Source organism: Coloeus monedula (genome assembly GCF_965178545.1).
Source record: "Coloeus monedula genome assembly, chromosome: 25".
Taxonomy (NCBI): domain Eukaryota; kingdom Metazoa; phylum Chordata; class Aves; order Passeriformes; family Corvidae; genus Coloeus; species Coloeus monedula.
The window spans coordinates 6,343,502-6,358,665 of NC_138805.1; the positions used below are offsets into that span (position 1 = coordinate 6,343,502).

At 49.2% G+C, this 15,164-nt stretch overlaps 1 protein-coding gene across 4 annotated transcripts in view; it reads left to right on the forward strand.

Annotated features, from left to right (window-relative positions):
* CADM1 (cell adhesion molecule 1) overlaps nt 1-15,164 on the forward strand; it is a 135,720-nt gene that overhangs the window by 74,963 nt on the left and 45,593 nt on the right. The gene's annotated exons all lie outside the window — the stretch shown is intronic.

A 15,164-nucleotide genomic window follows, 5' to 3' on the forward strand; every position in this document is an offset into this window, starting at 1 on the left:
TCACTCAGGTAAAACTTAAGTGCAGGTGCTGAACTTCTTTCTAGGTCCTGTGTAGGGCACAAAAGGTAAGAGGTGCTGCTGAGAGTCAAAGCTTGTTCCCTGTGAGGGGAGCTGGCCCAAGGCAGCGGTGACAGCGTCTCTGTCTTACAGTGTCCCTTTGTGAGTGCCGCCCTTACATAAGCACGATGCCGCAGCAGCCCGATGGAAATCTCGTCAGGCCGGCCAAGTTCCCTGGTTCGGAGCCAGACATCTGGGATTGGGGTTTTCATGGCATTCTTCAGTAGCATGAGGAGCCTCATAAAGCAGCTTCTCTGGGGTATTGTGCCGAGAGCCGCATTCCCAAGCAATTACAGCCGGGGCTGCAGCAGTAATGAGCCCTCGCTTTGGGAAGGGACAGGAAGACAAAAGGGAAATGTTCAATGGAAGCTGCGAAGCCTTTGAACGTGAATAGCTTGGGCTCGTTAATTGGGATCACCATTGGGAACGTTCCCTCTTCCCTCCGGCTCTGGCAGTGTGACCAGGCTCTGGCTCGGGGAGCGGGGTGGCAGCAAGGGAAGTGGGCTGAGAAGCTGCAGCTCTTTGGGGTTTCACCATTAATGATTTCTGGTGATGAGAACGAGGCGCGATTGAGCCTTCTTTGGACCAGAAAAGTGCTGCAAGTGGTGTTTTCAGCTGAGCGAGTCTCAGCGGAGCAAAGCGCTCGCCCGCTGCTTTGGAAGGTTTTGCTTCTTTGGCCACCAGCACCATCCTCGGTAGCTGTGGGGTGGGCAGGAGATGGAGGAGTTGCTGTGACTGAGCTTCTTGTTCCCAAAAGTGCCTACCCCAGCAGGTCTTTGGGAAGCAGCAGTGGGATAGTGGGTGCAGGCTGGTGCTGGTGACAGACACCGTGCCACGTAGACAGGTAGCTGTCCTCACGTCCTCATGGCCAAGCTCCCATTTATTTACAAACCTGGGATTTGTATTGGAGTGTTTCAAAGCTTCCCTATTTTCAGTGTTTCCTCTGGAGCTTGGTAGGTTCCAAATAAGAAGTGAAGTTTGAGTAAGAACTGCTTTGGCTTCTGCAGTGAGTTATTGCCGAGGCTGCTCAGAGGTGGGCTGTTCGTGTCTGTGTGGGTAACTTGCCTATCAGAGAACATTTTGTTGATGTTTGTTTAGAAGACAAACCAAAAACCCTCTGAGCCAGAGCGAAACACTTGTCCCTGGGATTTTGAGTAAGACAACAGGTACAGTGTGGATTGTGACTCAGTCTGAGGCACGGCACCAGTACGGTGCCCATAATAACATTGTGTGTCCTTGTGTCTCCACAAGGCTCTGCCAGTTTTGGGTAAATGATTGCAAACTTGCAGTTTCCCAGGGAAAATAGTTGGTGCAAGGTTCAGGGAATCAGTGCTTCCCATCCTGCAAGCCAGCACTCCCACAGGTTCCGGTCAGCAGTGCCAGGACAGATTCCTGGGATCGCTGGTGCCAGAGGCAACCGCACGTGGTTCCACTCTGTCGTGCGGATTGCAGTTGAGAGTGACAAGTTTAATTCCTTGTATTGCATTTCGGCTGGAAAGGAAGAGTACGGCAGATGAATTTCCTTCTTTTCTGATTCCCTCCCCCTGTTTGATTGCGCTATTGTTTCTTTGGGCGCATTAAAATAGAATTTGACTGGAGTCGTTATCCGCTGTCCCCGCGCTGCCGCGTGTAATCCGCTTGCAGAGCCCTCTGCTTTGTGCAGCGGCGTTTGCTAATGAGCAGAATGTAATTCGTTTTTTGGGGAAATTACATGAAACAGCATACCCATAAAACCTTCAGATTCAAGATGGCTTGTTCTGTTCTCATAAGCAGCCCAAACTCCAAAGCCGTTCATCACCCTGCGCGGCTGCCGCGGGGTATCCACGATGAGGATTCAGCCCCAGCTGGAGAAGAACCTGTTGTGCTCCACGAGCCATTCCCATGCATGCTGCTTAGATCCCCGTGTTCAGGGTATGAGAGCAGGACGAGCTGCTCCCAAATTAAGTACAGGCAGTAAGAAAAGGAAATTTTGCTGGTTGAAGTCACCTGCCTCCTTGTGGGTGTTGAGCATATGGTGTCTGTGTCAAAGCATTTTTCCACAAAACTTGAGTGTTTTATCTCATCAGCTGAGCTTAATACATTCCATTCACAGGATGGTTATCCCAGGGTAATGACTCCAAGGCGCAGCCTGAGGAGGTGAGCTGAGGGAGGAGTGTTGCTCCCAGGGAGGATGCTGGGGCTCAAGCCTGGGCGAGTTGTTGGTGTAACTTCGGAGGTGGAACCCAGTGAGTGCCTGACTCCAGTGATTGATGACAGCCGTGTTCCAGAGTAGCTGCCTGCCTGCAAACCCTTCTGAAACGCACAGCCCTGGCAGGTTTAGCAAAAAAAAAAAAATCTCCAACAAAAAAGCACCTTCACTACAGGATCTGCCCAAGTGGTTCCTCAGCAAAAACCCTTTTAACGTTTATAAACCACTTTTAAAAGCCAGCCTGAGCCAGACTGTCATTTCAGTGCCTTGCTAGAAAAATACCCGTGAGGAATTGTCCTTCATTTGTAGCTCCAAAATGTGGTGTGTCATCCAGTTTGGTGAGAGCAGTGTTTACTGGAAGGTTAGGGTTGCTGGGGCTTAAGGAGGGGTGTTCTGGACAGACCGTGCCCTGAGTTAGAGCAGGTTTTATAAAGTGGTTTTAAATGCAAGTGATTAAGGGGAGGATTTATCTTGCTCTCAGGTGCAAATGCAGCTCCTGATTAAAAGTCAACTGCTGAAATCTGAAATTTTCACAACGGCACTGCTGAGTTATTTATTGTGGAGCATTTCCATTGAAAATGAGCCTTGTTTTAAATATCCTACCCTTGATATGCTGAGTGCGAGGGGGCCAGGCTTACAGTTCATGAAAACTTGGCAAAAACAAGCAGATCTCTTCAAACTGTTGGGGTTTGAGAAGAGAACTGTGAAGAATGTGTCTAATTGAAACTGTTCTTTCAAGAAATGCTAAGCAAATGTCTGGTAGATTTTCTGCTGCTGTTGGCAACATCTGTAAAAGGTCTCATGTCTCCTGTGACATGGCAGCAGGAGGGTTGGAGCCTGCCTGGCTTTGATGGTTGGAGTGTCTTTTTATTTGAAATACACTTACTGTGTGTACAAACAGAAGGAGGGGAGGCTGTGAGTGTGTGATCGGCTGCTCCGCCTGGTTCCACCTGCGGCAGTGCTCAGTGCCAGCTTCGTGCTGGGTGACTGAGCCCCTTGGCCTGGGGAGTCACCAGCCCTGTGCTACCCAGCTGCTCCCTCGTGGGCATGAGAGCAGGTTTGTCCAAAATTGCAGCAAAAAGTGGAGTACCAGATTTTCCTGGGGGCTCCCTGTGTTGCCCAGGTTTGTGCCCAGGAGGACGGGGAAGGGCAGCGGTGAGGGGAGAGCAGGGTTGAAAAAGCCAATGTTGGGATGTGAGCAGTGACCCGCCCAGCCCCAAATCCCTGCCATGTGCCCACACTGGGCTCCTCAGAATGTTCCAAAGAGCTGCTCTGGGGCGCTGTGGGTGGCACTGAGGTGGTGGTGGCAGCTTGGCACGTTGAGGAACTTTGTCACTGGTCACTGCAGTCCGTCTAATCCTGGCTAAAAGCAGTAAAGCTGCCGTGGGGCCAGGCGTGGCGAGAGCCTGCAGGGGTTTGAGGTGGTTTGTAATCAGGCACATCGAGAAGGAGAGGCTTTATTTAATTCTAATAATGGCAGAGATAATGTTGGCTTTGTGATAGTCCCAGGCACAGCTGTTCTGCAATATCCACGGCGGCGCATGCTGTGAATGGCTAGCAAGGTATCGAGCCCCCAGGATGTTTTCCTTGCTTTTCAGTGCCTGGATGGATTGCATTGGTTTATTGGAAGAGCGCTGACTTTGTGCTTGCAGTAATTAATTCCCTTTTCCGGGCTGGGGGAAGGTTGGCTATAATTTCCTGCATTCTTTTATCATAAGGCCAAAGGAGAAGCTCAGAATAGCGAGCAGAGAGGAACGCTGCATACATGCATTTTAAATTTAGTTTCAAGCAGTTAAGAAGACGGATTTTTGGTGGAGTGGCCTCACTGTATTTGCAGTTTTTAGACAAGGTGACCTGGAGGATTGGTGCTGGATGTAGTGTCCATTTCCAAAATCCCTGGCTGTACTGCTCAATCCAGCTCACCTGTAAATCCATACTCTCTTCTCCTTCAGGGCACTGCAGTGGGCTGGAGCTCAGGAGTTTGTTTCCCTGCTGGCAGTCCTGACAGTGCCTGTGGACAGGAGGAGGGTTGTTGAGGGGGAGTACAAGTGTGTACTGACCAAAATTCATTTGTCTCTGAGCCTGGAGACGTGGGAGAGGAGCAGCAGAAAGTTTGTCCTCCTGCTGTCCCCGCTGCCTGCCCTGATCTTAAGGACACCCCAGTGCAGGCTGCCGGTGAGGGCTTCCCACAGGTGAGAGTGAGCATAAGAGATGGCAGATACTTGCTTGAGAACAAGAAGGGCAAAAAAAAAATGGGGGAAGAATGAGTTTCTTGGGTATTTTCACTGATTTTGGAGGGGTTTTCCATAAGATGGTAAGCACTGCATGGCTCTGGTGTCTGGTATCGCCTTCGCCTTGTAGCCATTGCTGTTCCCAGCACGTGTCCCATTGGAACAGCATCTGCAGACAGGCAGTGAGGGCAGGCTCATAAGCCAAAGGGCCAGGGTGGGAATTGCTCGAGTTCTGGGCAAGCCCTGGGTGTAACACGTGTGGAGGTTCCAGAGGGAGCTGCAGACAGTTTCCCATGGCTGCTCCGAGTGGTCACTGGCTGCCATCGGGGTCCCAGCAGCACTGGACAGCCCCGTGCCGGGAACGGCCTCGGATCGTTCTGGAAGGGTCCAGGTGTGGAGCGAGGCAGTGTTTGGGGCACTGCTGGGGGCTGCAGCACTTGCCTGCTCCCCTCTGCGGGCGCAGCCGTGGGCTCCCCAAAGCCCTGCGCTCCTGTTGCCTTGCCAACACCGTGCAAGGAGATGTCAGAGCACAGAGTGGCTGCGGCAGAGCCGTCATGCCGGGGGCTCGGGGTGGCAGGGAGAGGAGGAGGAGGACGAGGACGAGGAAGAGAGGGAGGAGGAGAGAACCTCACCGCCCAAAAACACCCCTCTGCACCACGGCGGGGAGGGAGAATTAATAACACTTGCAGAGGCATTCAACGTTCACTCCTTGCTACTTCTGAGATTGTACAACAGCATAATTTTTTAATGATGGGTAATGATGAAACATCAATTTCAAATCTGTTTTTCTGCCTGGTGCCTGAAGCTGCAGCGTCAGGCTCGGCTCAGGCAACTGGGTGCCTGGATCCCTATGGGTGGAGCCGGTGCCTGCTGGTGTTTGCTGTGTGGGTACTGAGGAGCAGTAAATTGAAAATTGCTTCTAAATGGGCTCAGTTTGACTGTTTTAATGCTTCTCGGGAGAACACAAGAAATGTTGAGATTTTAAAACAGAAGCGGCGCGGCGGTGCCTGGTGGTGTGCGTTGCTGGTGTTTGTCTTTCTTTACAGTTCGCGTCCCTTTGGTGGTGGCTCAGAGGCACCTCACCTGAAAGCAGGAATGAAATGCCATTTATCTCAGCCTTCCCACCTGCAGAACCCTGTGGTACAGGGCTGTGGGGACAGGTGTGAGTCTGCTGGGCAGCCTGGTGCCCCGCGGTGCTGTGACAGGGACGCTGCCCCCAGGGAGGGGCAGTGGCACTGTCCTGCCCCCACCATAAATTCCCTTGGCCGCAGGCTTTGGCGTTACCTTGTGCTCCGTTCTACCTGAGATTGCTCATCCCACCCCTGCCTTTGGGGCTCTCCAAGACATCCTTCCCAAATGTTGGTGCGCGTTGGCTACACACCACCCATCCTGCTACGTATGGGAACGTGGCAGAAAATGAACATTTCAGCCAAAAGATAAAAATATATAATGGGAAGGCTCTTCTTGCTGCAGCTCTCCCTCAGAGCAGACGCTTCAAAGGCAGCAGCGAATGGAAGTCACTCTCTGGAGCTGTCTCGTTCTTTCTCGAGGCAGTGTTTTGATAAATGTTGATGAGTTTCACTGTAAAACTAAATGACATTTATAGCACGATGTATGCTTTACCCATTGCTTAATTATACCTAATGGTGTTGGATGGAAAAGGCATTTACCATTTTACTTTTGTTTAAAATGACAATCTAAACCTCAAAGCCTGTGGGGTTTTGTAGAACGATGACGATTTAATTAAGAACTAAATACAATCTAATTTTAAAAGGCAATTGCAACTTTAAGAAATAAGTGATAAAATTTACAAAGAGCTTGCTGAGAGAGGAGTGCTGTGCTTGGTGTGCCTGCTGTGGGATGGGGCGGGCATCTGAGGGGGTTTGGGTGCAGATTTGAGGAAGGTGGGATGAGGACCATACCGAGACTTGTTTTCTCTCATCATTACTGTATTTTTTTGGTCACTTGCTTTACGGTCCTGTTGCTGCACCTGCAGAGGCAGTGAGAGGCATTGGGCTAATGCAGTTTATAAACCCAAGGGTTTATTTTCGTGTGCAGAACACGGTTTCTCTTCCCTTCCTCCCAGCTCTGCCTTTGTCCTGGCAGCCAGCAAAGAGAACAGAGTCTCTATTGAAAACAAGGCGTGAGGAATGAGCGTGGATCAGGCAAGCTGCATCTTTAAAAATAAACACTAGAGCAGAGCTTTGTGCCTTCCACTCAGCTGGCAAAGCACTGACAGCAGGCAGGAATGTGTTCAGGAGCATCTGCCCTTTCTCTTCTTTTCATGGGTTTAGTCAAAACAAATCCCATAAATGAAGGGAAAAAATACCAAAATGCATTTTATTTCCCCGAGCCTGGATGAGCCACTGGGCGGAGGCTGAAGGGGGACGTGCAGGATCTGCAATGAGGAGATTAATGTTTAAAGATATTAGCACTGGTCCTATACTAACATTTATAAATCCGACGGGTGGCAGATTGAGGGCTGATGCCACGTTTTTTCTTCCTCCTCTGTAAAATAATAAATATGGTAAAATAGCTCTCAGAGCTGCCTTTATCATGGGGATGAATCAGGACAGTTGGTGTTGCAAGAGACTTAAAACTTACAAATATGTTGCCCTTTAGGTGAGCATTCATCATTATGTCTGATCTAGACTAAAGGCTTCTCGTATACCTTTTTATCCTTCCTGGGAAGCAGAAATTGGAAGGAGTCCTCACTTTGATCATAATGTTGCTGCTGAGATTCTTCCACCCGTTTTTGGGGGGAGTGTGTCGCTGATGGGGGTCTATTGTTCTTTGAGAAAAGATCTTGTCTGTGGTCTCCAAAGAAATTTAAAGGGGGGTGGGGACATACTTAAAAGAAAGTGAAGGAAAAGGCCCCTAAAGACAGTGCCCTTCTTTATGGCACGGTGTCCCTACAGGTGATGGGTGGACAGGGAGATGACTGTGGGCACAACAGGGCTCCAAAATCCAGGACTGTGACATTCTCATCTGCGCTCCTGCCCAGGGAGATAAGAGTGGACAGATAACACCTGTGAGCAAAGCCACTCCAAAGGCTGGAAGTTCATGGGAAGCGAGATCAGCTTTCTTCCCCCGATGGCAAACTGGGAATTAACTTCAAAGGGCAAAAGAAACTCAGCTTAATCTGTGGAGGAGGGCTCATCCTTGAGCATTCAGTGTTCGATGGGCAGTAGTGAACGGGTCACTTCCATGTACAAGCTCGTGGTCGTTCCAGCTGGTAAATGTTTTGCCTTCTGCTTTCACATCACAGTTTTGGGAGAACAGCTGGGCAGGTGTTTTGGGGAAGGCTCACAGAGTCGCTCCTGGGTATAACAGTGCTGTATTTAAGGCTGGCTGCATGCTGAGCCAAAGGGTGGGAATAGGCCAGGATACCCCAAGAAAACACAGTATTCCAGTGTATTCTTTGTTGGTCCTTTGCTTTGAGGACATTTTCTACAGGTTTGCACGTTTCTTACTAATTTTGTTATTTATTCCTTGCTTATTTCAGTGGTGAACTAAAGATTTCAGACTTAAATATGCAGGCAGTTGAAAGAAGGTCCTTTCTACAGGGAAGAGAGCAGGCTGATGTTGATCAGAATTCATCATGGGTGCTTTATGGAAATAGAGATTTCTTGGGTTTAAAAGAGATTATTAAGCCGCACGTTGTGACAGATGCTACTGACAGTAAAAAATAAAAAGGATGTGAAAAAGTCTGCAAGAAATGGGTTACAGGTATGGATATAAGACATATCTGCTCATTAGAGTAAAATGAAACCCGTCATCTGACTTGAAACAGGATTCCTTGTTATTGGAAACCCCATCGCTCTGGCTAATGGGAGTCGGTGTTCTGGGGTGCACCTGGGGCACATGCTGTCAGATCCAGGAATTGAGGGTGTACCAAAGCAGACCTTAATAGCAATGGCATCATCCCAGGGGGTTTGGAGAGTATCTGGAGCTGAGGGGTTGGAATGGTGGGGTCTGTGGAAGGGCTCTGCTGCTGCACAGTGCCATGGCACGGTCCCCCCATTGCGTCCCCGCGGTCCCCGACTGACACCCCTGGGAACACGGATCTGTGCTGAGGGGAAGGTGGACACAGAGCAGATGGGGAGCTCCCTCCACAGATCCGTGTGCCAGCTCGGGGTGTGAGCAGTGCTGTGCTCGGTGCAAGGCAGGTGGCAGCTGCTGGCCACCACAGGGCAAAAGCAGAGGTGACAATGATGGTGACAAACCTGCAAACATGTAAATTCTCTCCTCCTGTGCTCAGGTTTTGGCAGGGGCTGCTGCAGCTTTACCCCTGTGGCAGAGACTGAAAGGAGTGTGAGGCAGCAGGTGTTGTTCTGGTCAGGGAAATGCGCAGAACATGCTCTTTGGTTGTGAAAATGGAATATTTCATCTGTGCTTCCTCCTCTTAGCTGCAGCAACCTGATCCTCATCAGGGTTTAGCTCCCCATGGAGCAAGTCAAGGCAGGGAAAGGAAATTCCACCTGTGTTTGAAACTCGGGTTTAATCAAGGTCTCCTTCCTTGGGTTTGGGCTGTGGGTGTCCTTGGTAGTGATGTAGCTGGAAGATAAATGCAGATAAGGAATTCTGTATTAGGGCTCCATTAATAATAAACGTGTGTTGATGCTAACTGAGTGTTATTTAAACACACGGAGTGGAGGCAGCAGCCTGCTGAGAACCTCTCGTGTTGTCAAACCTTCTCCCTTGCTGATCCTGCTTCCAAGCAGTGCTGGGGCATGGCAGTGGTGGATTTTAGGTGGTGTCCTTGGCGGGTGTTGGCTGGCAGTGGCAGCTGAGTGTCAGGGCAACATGAGGGAAGGGTAGCTGATTGTATTTCTGCTGAGGGGCCACTCACAGCTTTGCCCTTTCCTGTCCTTTTGGTCATCCTTGCTTCTGTCCCTCAGTGTCCCCCAACAGCCCCCTCAGAGTCCTTAGCAGCCTTCCCTTCTCGGATCCTCCACACAAGATTTTCTGTCTCCCTGGTGCAGCCGAGGAGCTGCTCACACTGGTGTCCTTGGGGGACGCTTGGATAAATCTCTGACCTTATGGGGGAAGGACAGTGTTTAGTAAGTGACCTTTTACTGTCAAGGCAATGGACCATCAGCTGCTGGAACCAAAGCAAGAGACCAGCTGCTTCTGTTTCTTAGAAACATATTAGAAATGTGGAATAAAAACCTGAGATATGCAGACCAACAGACCTCTGCTGCCATTCCGAATTCTTCCTCACCGGGCTCCCGGCGCTGTGTTTGCCCAATCCCCTCTGGTCAGTGACAGAGCAGATGGATATTGATCCTCAGTGTCCGCCAGCAGTAACCTTTGAAGGGACAGGCGACGTATGGCCAGGGAGTTTGATCTATCAATATCTGGGTAATAGAAAGACAAGGGTGACATCTAATCCCAGCACAGGTGACAGATCATAAATCTGTGCAGATGGGGCGATTGGCAGCAACAGGAGTGTGAGGGGAGGGCGAAGGAACTGCTTCAGTCTGAAACACCCTTGGCCACAGGTGCAGAGGTTTTCATGGCAGAAAAAATAATTTTGTTCCTAAGATCCAAAGAAATATTTTAATTTGGGCATAACACAGGATTTTTGTCCCTGTACCATTTTGGTTTCAAGCAGTGGAAAGAATTCCCTGATGCCATTGCATCACGCAGATATTCACTATGTTAAAAGTCAGTGCTGCCTCCAGTGTAATTTCGGAGCTATTGTCATCTTTTATTCTTACTTTTTAAGCCAGAAAAGCCATAAAGGTGGCAATGGCATTTTTTTTCTTCACAAATTTAATATCTGTGCACAACTCGCTTGAATTTGCTGTATATTTCTCTGAAGTGGCTGTTTCATAGCATAAACTTGCTCCTCACAATAAGTAATTTTTAGCACCATCTTGCACGTTCCCCCTGAGTGTGGAGAGTAATTCAGGGGAAGTGTGACTGCGGCGGGTGCGAGCGGGGAGAGGAGCCGGGCGCGGCGCTGCCAAGAGGCGCCAAAAGTGCTCGCTCGCGAAAATCTGTGCTGAGAAGGATGGGAGGGAGGTAGGTCCCTGTGGCTGCTGGGGCTGAGCACAGCCTGTGGCAAGGGATGAGATCCTGGCGGCAGGAGCTGCTCTGTCCCTGCAGACAGCGTCAGGGAGACTCAAGGAAATCAACGTCTTGGGAACAGTTTCTGTGAATGCTAATTCCTCCCGCCCATCCTTTTTTTTCCCTCCTAAATGGGTACTGGGGCTTCGAGCATCACCAGGGGATCCCAAATGTGGCGCAGCAAAGTTGTCTGTTGGCAGTGCCCTTCCTCAGAGCAGTTCTCTTAGACCTGGCTGCAGCATAAAGAAAGGGTAACATGCCTTAAATCTGAAGGTAAAAATCCAAGTACCAGGTGAGCGTTACCGTATCAATTTGCTGTAGTCTCTGCCTCAGAGGGAGACATGGAGCAGCCATACCCCATTCCCGTCATCACTGAGCAAGCTCTGCCCCGTTTGGCTCTGCTGCACCTTGCTGGAAAGTCCCTGTTCCTCCTGGTGCTCAGCGAGGGATTTTCATGGGCCAGACTCCCTAGTGCTGTATTGCAGCTGACAAACCTGCACAGAACTAACTCAAGAGGGAGATAGTTCTAGAATTCTATTTGTTTGCCACCATCACTTTTTTTGAAGAGCTCTTTGCCTGGGAATTGGAGTTGCTGAGTCTGTTGCTGGCCATGGAGAAGATGCTGAAGAGGGAATAAGAGCTACTTGAATGCAGCAAAATCTCAGAGAGGCTTGACTCAGGGTCACAAAGCTGATAATTACATCTTATTAAAAGAGAAAGTTGCTGTTTCAAAAGGTTAGTTGTGAATCTTGATGGAAAACAACATTTTCCTCTGGGGCTGAGGGCCACACTGACAGAAGAATTGCTCGGAGGTGCCGCATCTGGCCCCAGGCTCCGTGGCCTTGGAGGCTTCCCTTAGGGACTGTGCATGAGTGGAAGGAGCAGCAGCTGCCTCTTCTGCCCTCCCTGCACCCCAGCCTCTCACAGTAGCCTTTATGTGAGCGGGTGAGAACACCGTTGTCTTGGTGTGCTTCGGACACCCATGGAGGAATCCAGGCTGGATTTGGTGGGGCTGCACGAGCGTTGCCTTCTGACCCAACCTGTTCCCTCCTGGCACAGCACCCTCCCACTGCAGCTCTGCCCTCCTGCAGCGAGGGCCACGCGTGTGTCCGTGTGCTTTGTGGGCAGCCTGGGCTCCAGCTGTTGCCATTCTCTCGCCCATGAAAAGATACCATGAGATGAACTCCATCAGCAGGGACTGCCTTTCCTCGCCAGCACAATCAGTGTGGATTGTCCGTTCTTTTCCAGAGTTCAAGTGTGACAACTGCAGCTTTTTAAAAGTCTCTCAAGACTTGGAGCCCAGATGTACAGAGCTCCAGCAGCTTCTCCCAGCACTGCCTTGGCAGTTCTCCTCTCCCTCCTAGAAGCAAATCTGCAGAGTAGTTAAATGGCCCTTGGGTTCCCTTCTTTTTCCTGTATCTGATCCATGACCAAGAGTCTCTTTGGTTCCCGTTCTCTTCCTGAAAAACCGATTGTGATGTTTGTGTTAAAGGGAAGAGATGAAGCCCTCAGTGATGGATGAGAGCAGAGGAGCTGCTCAGCTCAGGGAGGAGAAGGAACACAAAGGAGCTTCTGGGGAGGTGGATCCACGCTCAGTGTTTATAAACCCACTTGTCTCAGCTCTGGATTTAACCACCACGTTCCTTTTAGGTACTTGAAACTGATAGATGAATGTTGACATTCAGATTGTGTTAATTCTGGGGATGGAGCCTTGTGTCGCTTTTTTCCTTGAGCACGTGGACAGTTTGTGTATCTGTGTGAGTTGTTTCTTCTGACTCAATCTATTAAGAGGAATTTTTGTTTAGGTTTACGGGCTTTACATAGTTCAGGTGTAATGAAAACCCCTCTTCCTTGGAAGGCGTTTGTGTCGGGATCCCGCAGACTGAGCCAGCAGTACTCCAGCTCACGCTGGGGCACCTGTGGTTAGAAATTCCGTAGAAATTGAAAAACCATGCTTCCCAGCACGTATTTTTAATCTTTCCCTCTTCTCTCCCTGACGCTTCCCTCTAGCCGGGTGTCCTACAAGTGGAGAAAGAATTGATTTTGAATGTGACCACTGCATATGAGCCAAGGTCCCTTGGCTGTGTCCAGCTGAGGGGAACTGGTTTGAAACACAATTTACTCGTCTGTGTCTGTCTGCAGCCTTAAGAGGAGAGACTGCAGTGGTCTAAGACAGGAAGACAAGTACAAAAATTAATTGTACAGGTTGCAGCCGAAGCGTCCCTCAAGCATTGTGTCCCCCCTCACTCCCCCTTCCAGTAAGTGTAAAGCACGGTGTCGTTTTTCACTTTGCAAAGAGAGATTCAGTAAATGAGGCTGGAGAATTGCTTTGGGTAATGAAGGAAGCATACATTGTGTTTTCCCTCCTCCTGACACTGCAGGCGCCCATTTTGGTGTTTCCCTTGCTCTTTAACACAAGTGCACGTGTTGCCTGTAGACAGGAGCTCACCCTGGAGACCCCCCCCCCAGAAAGTGGTTTCCTTTCTGTTCCTGTTCCACTCCCTCTGGAGCAATGCCTTGTCCTCCAGGTCAAGATTTTCAAGACTCCAAGTCCAGCCCTGCAGTCTATCTGTCCTGCAGTCTGTCCAGCCAGTCACACACTGGAATGAGGATTTGTCCCTTGTGTTGGAGTCCCAACAGGAAGCTTTGGTCTGATACATGGGCACTGTGCTGTCATAGTCCCTTCACGTGTAATAGATGAAAATCTGTCCCCTATCATTCTGTTGGGGGCTTTCTGTTGGATCTGCTTGTGCTGTGCCCCTCCAAGGCATTGCCAAGGATTTAACGTTGGTTCTCGACAGTAATTTTCCTTTGCTTCTTTCAACTCCTGAGATTCCCTCTTGGGTCCATAAATTTCATCTCCCCTCCCCAGCCTGTCCTTCTCTGTTCCAAAATATTGTCATGCTGTGCGTGTACTTTAATGCTCCTCAAAATACATGTACACTGACAGTAAATATTTACTGAGAAGCTTCCCGAGCTGTTGACAATGAGGATGGGTCTAAAGAGTTCTTGCTTTGTGTTGCATTTTTATTTAATTTAGAGTTTGTAATCGATGCTGCTCATGGAAACAGCTTTCCTGCCTTGGTAAGCAGGAGCAGGTAGGAATAGATGCCCCAAAACCTGGAGGGGTGCACGCCGGTGCCTGTGGTGAAGCACGTTTAGGTCAGCAGAGCAGACGGCGGCCGATCAGACGCCCTTTGATTCAGAACAAAGAGGCAAAGCCCGGGAGGCTGTGGCTGCTCCAAGCCGTGGAGGGGCTCAGCGTGTCCTTATGTGCTCCCTGCCCATCATTAACCCGGATAAAAGCCTTGTTCAGAGGGATCTGGTGCCAGCCCAGGCTGAGGTGCTGGACTCTGCGGCCATCCATCGGCAGGTTTAATGCAGCAGCATCCCAGCGTGAAAAGCTTCAGTGGCTTGAACTTCAAATAATTTATTTCTAAATTACTTCTACTGTAATTCTTATTAATTCAAATAGTCTTCTAAGCTGATGTAAAATTCAGTAAACCCAAGGAACAGTTTAATGAATTGAAAATAGGATTGAGTCTTTTAAAGTAAATGTAAAAAAATATGCTGGCAATAATTGCTTAGATGGAAATCGAATCTTAATAGCTTTGTTAATGATTTGTAGGGAATATTGCGTTTATGAGAACATATCAAGCTGATCCTTGTGCAAGAACCTTGTTTTGAATGGATTTGATAAAATTATTCCCCAGAAGCAGTTAGTAATGTTTAATATTTTTGCTTGAACCACTTTTGAGATGTTTGATTTCATTGATGCCAGGGCCTGGCTGTGGCTGTGCAGGGCACCTCCACGCCAGGATGTGGCACAGGCAGGGTAGGGCTGTGCTGTGATGGCCTTTGGGGTCTGCACCGTGGTTTGGGATTTGAGAACAGAATCATTTAGGCTGGAAAAGCCCTCTGTGATTATTGAGTTCAGCCATTACCCATCGCTGCCAAAGCTACCATCAACGTGTCCCCAAGGTTCAAGAACACCACTTTAAGGGTGCTGATAGCGTGGTGAGGTGACTGAATACTCATCTTCTGATCAGAGGCTTTGAGCAGGACCAGCTTCATCCTGATCCACAGAATGTAGAGCAGGAGCCAGGCAGATGTCTGGGACAGGCTCTTTGCCTCTCTTGAATGGGGTTTGGGCTTTGTGCTCCAATACGGGTGTTACTGTTTGATAATAAATCTTGTTGCTCCTCAAAGTTCATCAATCTGGAGAATCTGTCTAAAATTTACACTGAGAGGGCAGAAAAATGTGCCCAGACTTCAGCTTGCTGCCCATCAGGCGTGGAGAGGAGTCTGATGGTTTATCAATCTTTCTCTTTCCAAACAATGCACCTTTTTTTCAAACATTAGTTTCCAAGGGATGTCAAATAATAAAGGCAAGTTGGAAAGAAAAAAAAATTATGAAAATGCAGGGTGAGAGAAAAACTGGGGTTTAAATACCATCCCCAGATTTCCTGTGTGCAAACTTTACCCTAATCCTGCATTTTTGGGTTTCTCTGACCACCCAGCCTGGGGCCAAGTGCCCAGGTGTCCTGGCTGCATTTGGAACATTGCCGAGCAAAGTCTCAAAATTTCTCCCACTTTGATTCCCAATGGTTATG